The sequence below is a fragment of the Cimex lectularius genome, unplaced genomic scaffold (assembly GCF_000648675.2).
Source record: "Cimex lectularius strain Harlan isolate CLEC.00 unplaced genomic scaffold, Clec_2.1 scaffold2, whole genome shotgun sequence".
Classification (NCBI taxonomy): domain Eukaryota; kingdom Metazoa; phylum Arthropoda; class Insecta; order Hemiptera; family Cimicidae; genus Cimex; species Cimex lectularius.
In genome coordinates, this window is record NW_019394219.1 from 5,946,817 (window position 1) to 5,956,499 (window position 9,683).

Below are 9,683 nucleotides of genomic sequence, written 5' to 3' on the forward strand. Positions count from 1 at the left end.
AGGTTCAGCGGACCTGGTTGAAAATTAAAGGGGTATGTTTTTAATAGGTACTTCTAGATATTATTTCTGATATCTTAAAAAAGGTCTTTTTGCCAAATTAAAAATAAATAATAAAGGAAATTTTCGAGATATTTAACCTTTTCGCATTTAAATTACAATTAATTCTAATTTTATTTGCCAAACTTTGGTCTTCCCCACAAAGAACAGACCTTTTGTCCTCTACTTGAATATGTACAATTCCAATATATGTTTTTGTTCAAATAATATTTTTATGGAATTGCAGGGATATGTTGTAGACTAGAATTGATAAATAAAAAGCATGGATTGGAAATTTGAATTTTAGAGTTTTAGAAATCTAATAGCCAAGACTTTGTATATTCCCTCTTCAGAATCTCATTTTGAGTTATAGCAAGAGTCCAAAAAATAAAACCAAAACGGAAATCACCAAATTTCCATTTAAATTCATTCAAAGCTACATAATAAACAAAATATTATCGATTATTATTCGTTTTTTGTTCATCTGCCATCTGGCCATTCCACTTTCCTCCTCGGAAGCGTGAACCCGATCGTGGGTAGATAAGAGCCCCGAGCTAAACGTCCGAAAGTGAAACACACCCTGTAAGAGATGCCGGAGTCAATGGGCCATCTGTTTTTCTGGGCGACCAGGTGATCTACCGAAGATGTGCTCAAGAAAGGTGGGACCCATTGACCCATGTCGGAGTGGGCCACTTATGCTAATAGCGGATCTAATCCCTGTACAGACATCTGTCCTGGTTCCCTGGACCCTCTTTCCGCACTTCTTCGAGAAAATCTCCTTTTTCATATCGCACCGGATCATGTAAATTTTTACAGTATATTCACATTCTTTATTTTCTTTTATTGCCCTTTAAATAAGCTGTTTCTGCACTATTTTGATTATTCTTCATTAGAAAAATGCAAATTATATACAAAAGCGATGTTTTATTACAAAAAATCAACGCATACTCTTAAATAAAGTTTAAATAATTAATAAATCTTAAAATATTAAAATCATTGACTTCAACACAAAGGAGACACTACATAAAAATTAACTGTATTATTTATTTCAATTAATTCATCTTTTTTGTAATGTATTGGATGGAAAAAATAGTGTAACGAGCGGGATTCGAACCCACGACCTTCGGCTCAATAGGCCGCTGCTCTAACCACTTGAGCTATCGTGACTTCGATCCACTCAGACATTTCATTTGTGGCCGAGAATCGGATCCTGATTACATGACATTTGAAAAATGGCAGAAAGGAAGAAAAATTCGAAAGATAGGTTGGGATGGGGAGTTGGTGGCCGAGTGTAACGAAGCCTCGATAGTTCTAGTGGATAGAGCAGCGGCGTATTGAGCCGAAGGTCGTGGGTTCGAATCCCGCTCGTGACACTGATTTTTTCATTTCAACCAATACCTTACATGAAGATTAATTAATTGAAAGAAGTTATTTGGTCAATCGGACCATTAAATATAATGGAAGTAAACAATTAATTTTACTTTAGTGAAGTAGCAAATTATTAGAATTAAGAAACGAAACAAACGAATTTGTTCAAACTTTTTGTCAAAACTTCGTCATTTTTTGACCAATTTAAAATCCGATTGCACCATTGTTTTTAGCGTAAAAATCCTTTAAAATGATCTATCAGGATGTATATGGTCGTATTTGAAATTTTGATGATGAACTGGGCCCGAGGTACCCTCTATAATATTTCTCCCAAAAATGGTAAAAATTTAAAACTAGAATAAACAATATTAAACTCGTATTTTTTTATAGTGTCATTGGTTTAAGTGAAGTTCGGCCGGGCCATCTAAAAAGGACACCCTGTATATTCTATAAAATACGAAAAAACAGAACATACATATCCCAGTCACCACGAGTCCAGCTATATCATCAATAAAATTAAAGTTTTCTTCCTAATAGGAATCTAAACGATTACAGTTGTTTAGGAATAGCACAAATGGGATAATAGGGGCATCTGAAGAATTCCATCGGCCAAAAGCCGGGTTCGTCAACCCTTGAAAAGCGAGTTTTTTCCCGGCCGTCCGCCCCGAAGGAGCAGCGGCGAAAAAACCAAATCGGCGAGATAATTGCGGCAAGTTTTGAAAACTCGGAATAGCCGAGCCCTTTCTCACGATCCGAAAAATCCTTTATGACAAAGAAAAGTCTGTTGAAAAAGCCGGCGTAAGAAACGGCGACGGAGGCACGGCAGCAGTAAATCTGCGACGAGAGGTGGAAAGTGGCTGCTGCTGATTGATCGCCCTCTTGTCAGTCCCCTGGCTACCAAGTTATTTATTTCAATCGGGTTCAGAAGTGTCGTCTGGGCGACCTTCGCGAAACTCAGCCAACTGATACATTACTAACGAGCCTTCCACTCCACCTCCGACTTCTACCCCTGAATCAAAATACAAGTTTTATTGTACCGCTAAACTATGTGTTATGTATTATCCATGTATATCTGAGTGAAAATAAGGTTGATATACGATGGATATTTTCGAGTATCCTAGGAAGCATTAAAAGGAAATTTAAAATATCAATATTATAGCGGATTGTCAACCTTCGTCGGGTCAAAACCATCACATGCCTGTTACAAATGCCTATCATCTCCGCAAGTATCAAAAGTTCTTGTCGTACATTTTTAAAATAATTTTAGCATAACGACAACTAGATTTGCGATACCACAGAATGTTTCAGGTGCAGACAGTTCCCTGTCGAAACTGGGACGAAACGCCTTTCCAGCTGTAGCCGAAGGATTCCGCGGGTGGGGAATCCGAAGGATTCGAACCCCCTTTGTCCGGACGACGTGTCGCCTTGTTCTTCTGTTTATGGAGAAAAAATCTGTCAAGGAATTTATTAGCTGTGACATTGAGTTGGTCGAGACAAAAGGCGCTTTTTTAGCTCGAGCCCCGAGGTTTGGACGGCATCCCTTGAATATGTGATGCAGGGATTCTCGACTGTCTGACTCTCCTTTGAACCAGAATCAAAAATAGTCCAAAATCAATATAGGATCAGTTATAACGAGGGATTATAGCTTAAATCAAGAACTGACTTTTCAATGAACATAGTATTTTATTTCGTTTTAACATAAAATACACTTCTATGAGAGACACGGTTATGATCGACTTCATGTTTGGAGAGGGCAGTGCCAGACCTGTCCTTGTTTTTGCAGTAATATTCCTGCTTTACTTCCTCTGCAGATTTAATAATGATATTTTGTACAAATTCAACACTGAAGAGTCCAAAATGTCATCACACATTTGACAGATTACGGATGGACAGTTCAAAATCATAGGCAACGAACAAATTACAAGTACATCACCTCACAGGCCATATAGAGAAATCTCTCTATCTTACTCAAAACAGTCCTATTTCTTCTTATTAATTATTATTTAATAGCAACAAGGAAGATTGAAAGAAAGTAGTGACTTTTTCTTCTCCGATCATTCTGGTATGGTATCGTATTCAGATAGCAAGAGCCAAGTTAGCTAAAGCAACCTCATAAAGACAACATATTATCTCATAAATATTTTGTGAGATTAATCGTTTACGAGACGCGTTAGATTATGTGACTGAATAAAAATTGAAATTATGTTACTAAAAATATGACCATATGCATTTTATGGCATGTATATCACCTACTATCAAGTTAAATAAAAAACAGCTTGCGTTATTATGCAATTTCTATCTTTTACTTTCCCTCTTTTTATTCTTAGAATGTAAGTTTAATTGAGTTAAAGTGAATAACAGCCCAGGGATATTGTCGCCTGTTTAAAACATTAGCATATGTAAATAAAAAGTGCTGTCTTTTGTTAGAAACAATATAGGTGCAAATGTTTTGTGTGCGGGTGAGCTTAAGATGGGGGAATTTAAATGACAGTTTATTAGTTTTCAGTTGTATTGACCCTTTTCAAAGGCACTAAGTGCTCTCATAATATTTGCTCTCAAATCTTGGGGTTTGCGGTCGGAAGAAGTGGAGTTGACCTCCCGACCCGGCCGTTCCGCTGTTTACACCCAGTTAATGGGGAAGGATGTCCGTAAGTCGTTCAGATGCTATTTTTACGAAAAGGTTTTACGAGGAATTGATTAAATAAATCACCCCCCTCCTCACAGAAAATACTCTCTCAGAAGATTCTCGTAGGTAAATTTAATTTTGCTCATGTTTTTTTTTTTGACTTAGTCCTCATACAAATACACTTTAAATACAATTCACTAGTTTTCGTGGTCCGCTTGATTAATTAATATCTTTCAATTAATTAAGGTTTTTTATTTGAGATTAAAAAGTCAGGGTCACGAGCGGGATTCGAACCCAACCTTCGGCTAGGTACGCCGCTACTCTACCACTTGAGCTATCGTGACTTCGATCCACTCAAGTGGTAGAGTAGCGGCGTATCTAGCCGAAGGTCGTGGGTTCGAATCCCGCTCTTGACAATGACTTTTTTATCTCAACTAAAAAGCTTTAATTAATTTAAATACAATATATACACGTGGTTGACAAAACAATGACGTAAAATATCGTCAATTTCAGTAATAACTTTCAACTTCTATTTCGTAAATCAAAGAAAGTAATTCCAGTCATACAAGAGGGAACGTTCAACTACTCTCAACACGGTACATGTACAGGAAAGAAGTATCCGCCTCTCTCTGCTTATAACCCTGACTTGGCGCTATCCCGCTGGCAACAGCACAAATGAAAAATATACCTATGCTGAATCTGTTATCGGAGTTTCTTCTAATAGGTATAAAGTACTTTTTGTGGTTTTATGTGGGCGGTTTTCGAGGTGATGAGTATACATGAAACAGGTCTTTGCGTCACTCTGTGCTTATAACACGACATCGCGCTATCCATATGGCATCAGCCCTAAATGAAAATGTCTTTTGATGTTTCTTGTGCTAGGAATAAGAATAAATTGTGGATATTATGTGGTAATGTGCAATCCTTCTGCCTTATTGTACCTTCCTACTTCTCTAGTCAATGCAATCGACTCAATACTTTTCGGAAGTAGGTCATTGACTATTGCTGCTACAATTTCATCCTCTAGGTTTTTTCTGTATGTTAGGTTAAATCTCTATTGAGCAGTTGTTTCGCATTCGAAGATGATATGGGTGGCTGTTTCCTCCTCCTCATTGCAAAATCTGCAGATGTGATCATCGTTATATATGCCCATGTGTAAGGTGATTAAGATGCACACCAAAACTGTATGCGCCACTCCTTCTCTAAAACCCTCACTTTCGCGCTGTAAACAGCCTTAAATGAAAATATATATTCTAAATGTGACATTGGAGTTTCTTCTAGTAGGAGTAAAGTATTTGTTAGTTATGTTGGAGGTGTGCGAGGTCATGAGTTAGTATGCAAAAGGTCTTTTCGTCACTCCCTGCTTATAACCCTCGCTTTCGCGTTATTCCGCTGGCAACAGCCCCAAATGAAAGTACCTATGCTGAATGTATCACTAGAGTTTCTTCTAATGGGAATAATGTATTTCTTACGATATTATGTTCGTGGTGTGCGAGGCCATGAGTTAGTATGAAAATGGTGTTTGCGTCTCTACTTCCTTATAACCCTGACTTTCACGCTATACCGCTGGCAACATTCCCAAATGAAAATACATACTCTAAATGTGTTATTTGAATTGCTTCCATTAGGAATAAAGTATTTCTTAAGATATTATGATGTCGGTGTGCGAGATAATGAGATGTATGTAAAAAGGTGTTTCCGATGTTCCCTACTTATAACCCTGACTTTGCGTATCTCTATGGCAATAGCCCTAATGAAAATGGATATTGGAGTTGTTTTGTACTAGGAATTTAAAAAAAAAATTGTGGATGCTATGAGGCAGTTTGCAAGGTGGTGAAAATGCATACCAAAAGTGTTTGCGCCACTCCCTGCTTATAACCTCGTGGAAGACAATGTTGGCATAGAATTAGCTTACCAGGATGTCCGAGAACGGTCAAGGTAGGTCAATGTTTACTGATTATACCTTATAGGCAGCGGGAGAATCTTAAGGAAATTTCTAGGCTTTTCCCATTTACAACTACAGTTTTTCTCATTTTCCCTCAATAACCAACCTGATTTTATTTTATATCTCGAGGGCGGAAAATCTCAGAGGTTCGGCATAGGAAATTCCAATCTAGATTGTTGGAGTCATTCGTAGTCGAGGGTTTAAAAAGACCGGGAGGAATGCAGTTTGAAAGGCAATGATAAGTAGCTATTGTACGTCGAACAGGGCTGAGCATCTTTCCCCTAATGGACAAAGCGAATTCTAAATATAATCAACATTAGCTCCACCTCCTCTATAAGAAAAAAATATTTTATTACTTGGCAAAATAACACTTGTTTAGGTTCCTTCCTGAAGCAGAAAAAATCCTTTTGCCATCTTTAAATCCGTTTAGGGATTGTTTCGTGGACTTGACCCCGAGCTGCCGGCTGCAGGTGGATTGTGAAGGGAGAAAGGATAGCAATCCATCAATCAGTTTTGATGTAAATCGAATAAAGGACAACTTGTTGACAATGAAGAGTGATTCGTCCTATTTGTCATCTCTACTCACCTTGGATGAATAGCCTCACGGATGTTTTACAAGCGGGCTAACACTCTCAACCGCCTTTGACCGCACAATTCCATCAATTTTCAGCTTTATTGAAGCCCGGCTGCAGGAAACACTTTCGATTTGTCCATCAATAGTAGGGATTTACTTTTTAGATTTATATTAAAAGTGGAAAAGAAAGGAAACTACTGCCATAAAAAACACGTCGCTTGGTCGTTTCGGTTCATTTTAGCCAGTTTATTTTCGATGTGGCTTTTCAGACGTGCTTTGTCTTTTTGCACATTTTTTAGTAGTGGGGGAGTATTAAAATGTTATGCCAAACCGACCACTGAAGAAGACAAAAAGGAAAAACACGCCTGACTGACCAAAACAGCGAGGACAGACAGATCATCAACAAATAACCTGCCATGCTGCTGGTCAAATACAGTTTGATATTCCTCAGACTTTAGCACAATATCGGACAAACCAAAAATAACGAAAATTGGCAGAACAGGTTGATCGGAAACGACTGAACTCATACATCACCCAGCCTACAGACCTCAAGAATAAATCGCACAAATAATTAAGTACAGAGTAACATGAGAACTTATTTCGCCATTGTCAGTAGTCGATTCATTCAGGACCTCCGAACACTGAGATTAGCGAACTATGATCACTAGGAACGATTATAGATTTTATCACCCAACCTGCAGGCAAAGAAAATGTCACAACTATGGCCTTTTATGTTTGGCCGATACATATAATCGTCATGACTTTTACATATTGTGACGGTGTGGGAAAATAATAAACTAATTTGAAACGATAATAAAAAGGCTTGGTCTGGAAGGCAGTTTTTTTGCCTCACCCTGCTCATACTGTGACCCATAGCTCAAGATGGGTCTATCAGGTCTAATAATGAAGATATTTTGTCTATCGAAGCTCGTTTCAGCCGTGTTTCGGCAATTATTTGGAACAACATTTCGCAAGTAATTATGTGCCTAGCAACATTAGGAGACATTGCACCATATTCAGATGGTTCGTTGTTTTTCGTGGAATAACACGTCTGACAAACCAAAACACAGATTTAATAAATAATAATAATAATAACTCTTAATTTGCAAGAATCTACATTACATATAAATTTACAACAAAAAATAATATTTTGGTACATCCCTGCCTGCTGTTAAAAAGAAAAGCTTGTACTAGACAGCAGGAGTTTTTTGTAGATCGTCAGAAAAATAAACAGAATTTATCTTTACAAAAGCATAATGAAAAACAAATAAACGAACAAATATAATACAGAATAAAGGTGTAGTATGAAAAAAGCAACCAAATTAAATCAAATTAGTAACACCAAACATCAGTAGAACTGCCCGGAAGAAAACCGTACTGTTTTGGAGAAATTAGTGTATTTTCAATAAAGAAGCCCAATAATCTAGGTTAAGTTGTTTTTTTCTACAATTTTGGGTATGCATAAAGTTAATGAGTTAACTATATACTACTCTACATACTCTATATACTCTATAGTTATTAAACCTCTAGTTTTGAACCAGATCTAGATATCGGTATTACTAGGGTTTTTTTAAAAGCAGATGGATATTGACCAAATGATTGGAAACAACAAAGCTTCAGGTTCAGACCTAGACATAAAAACAGACTAGTAAAAATCTCACCATACATAAACACAATTTTAACAAGATTTCTTACAATACTTAAACTCTCTTGAACGTTAAATATTTAAAATTCACTAATTTCGTGGTCCGCTTGACCAATTAATACATTACAATTAATTAAGGTTTTTAGTTGAGATAAAAAAGTCAATGGCACGAGCGGGATTCGAACCCACGATCTTCGGCTAGATACGCCGCTGCTCTACCACTTGAGCTATCGTGACCTCGATCCACTCGGATACCAACCTTCTATCTCAACCCCACCTTTTGAGTTTTCAAAGAGAGATTCGGTTGAGATAGGAGGTTGGTGTCCGAGTGGATCGAGGTCACGATAGCTCAAGGGGTAGAGCAGCGGCGTATCTAGCCGAAGATCGTGGGTTCGAATCCCGCTCGTGCCATTGACTTTTTTATCTCAACCAAAAATCCTTAATTAATTGTTAAATATTTTCTTCTTCTTTGTGTCCGTTAACGTGGTTCAAAGGTGCAAATTTAACGCATACATAAGAGGAATGAACTGTGCGATTTCGAAAATTTTAAACAGAACTGTTGATCACGCAGGATTTAAAAAAGGAATGAATTATGTAAGATTATTGATTCAAATCCCTTTTGCTATGAAATAAAATTCTCGGGTTTTTTCGAGAAAACACGTAAAAATTCGTAATTGCCGACGGGAGTGAGAGAGAACAGTTCGGTTGTTGTATTTTGCTCTATTTAGGGTGTGCTACAACCCAAGTTTTTCGGGTTTATGCTGGACTGTGCATACTCGCCTGTATAGAGCTGTTTGATTTACACATTTGAACCACATTTTCTTAACATTCCATGTTGATTTTCCGTTGAAGGGTTAACGTTTTTGGAACTTAGAGATACTATAAAAAGGTTTATTATATGAAGAAGTTTTTATGGTATTCGGCACCCCTACAAATATGTTTGTTAAAAAAACAGTTATTTTTTGAAATTTATCAAAAGTTTCTCCTCTTTTAAAATTGTACATCTTGGGTTTAGTTAATAAACATACATCGCCGTTTGATAAGATTACAAATGTGATTAAATATTGGAACAGATTCTCTAGTTTTGAAAAATGCCATTTTTTTGGCTTAACGTCGGGATTTTTCGAAAAAATACAAGAGAATTCGTACCTTCCGACCTGATTGAGATAGAATAGTATGGTTGGTTACATTTTTCTCTATTGGGGGTATACTATAACCCATTTTTTCGGGTTTATACTGGGCCCTGTATATGTACATGTTGATAATTGAACCACATTACGTTTTTTAGAATTTGATAAAATCAAATCTTTAGATGAGTTGTATTAAATCCGGATATTTCAGTTGGAGAACAATGATTATCGTTCTTTTTCAGCTATTTCAATCCCGGGTTAATTAGATTTCCACCTAAGGCTCTCTCAGAAGAAACTAGTTTATTGCGAAACTTTCAATGGGGGAATAGTTGAAAATTCCACTGAGCCTTAAGGTAATT

The 9,683-nt window shown here is 37.0% G+C and overlaps 1 non-coding gene across 1 annotated transcript; it reads right to left on the bottom strand.

Annotated features, from left to right (window-relative positions):
• Window positions 1-1,129: 1,129 nt before the first annotated feature.
• Window positions 1,130-1,203, bottom strand: Trnan-auu. The gene has a single exon. It is a non-coding gene; the product is annotated as a tRNA-Asn (tRNA).
• Between the last annotated feature and the right edge of the window lie 8,480 nt (window positions 1,204-9,683).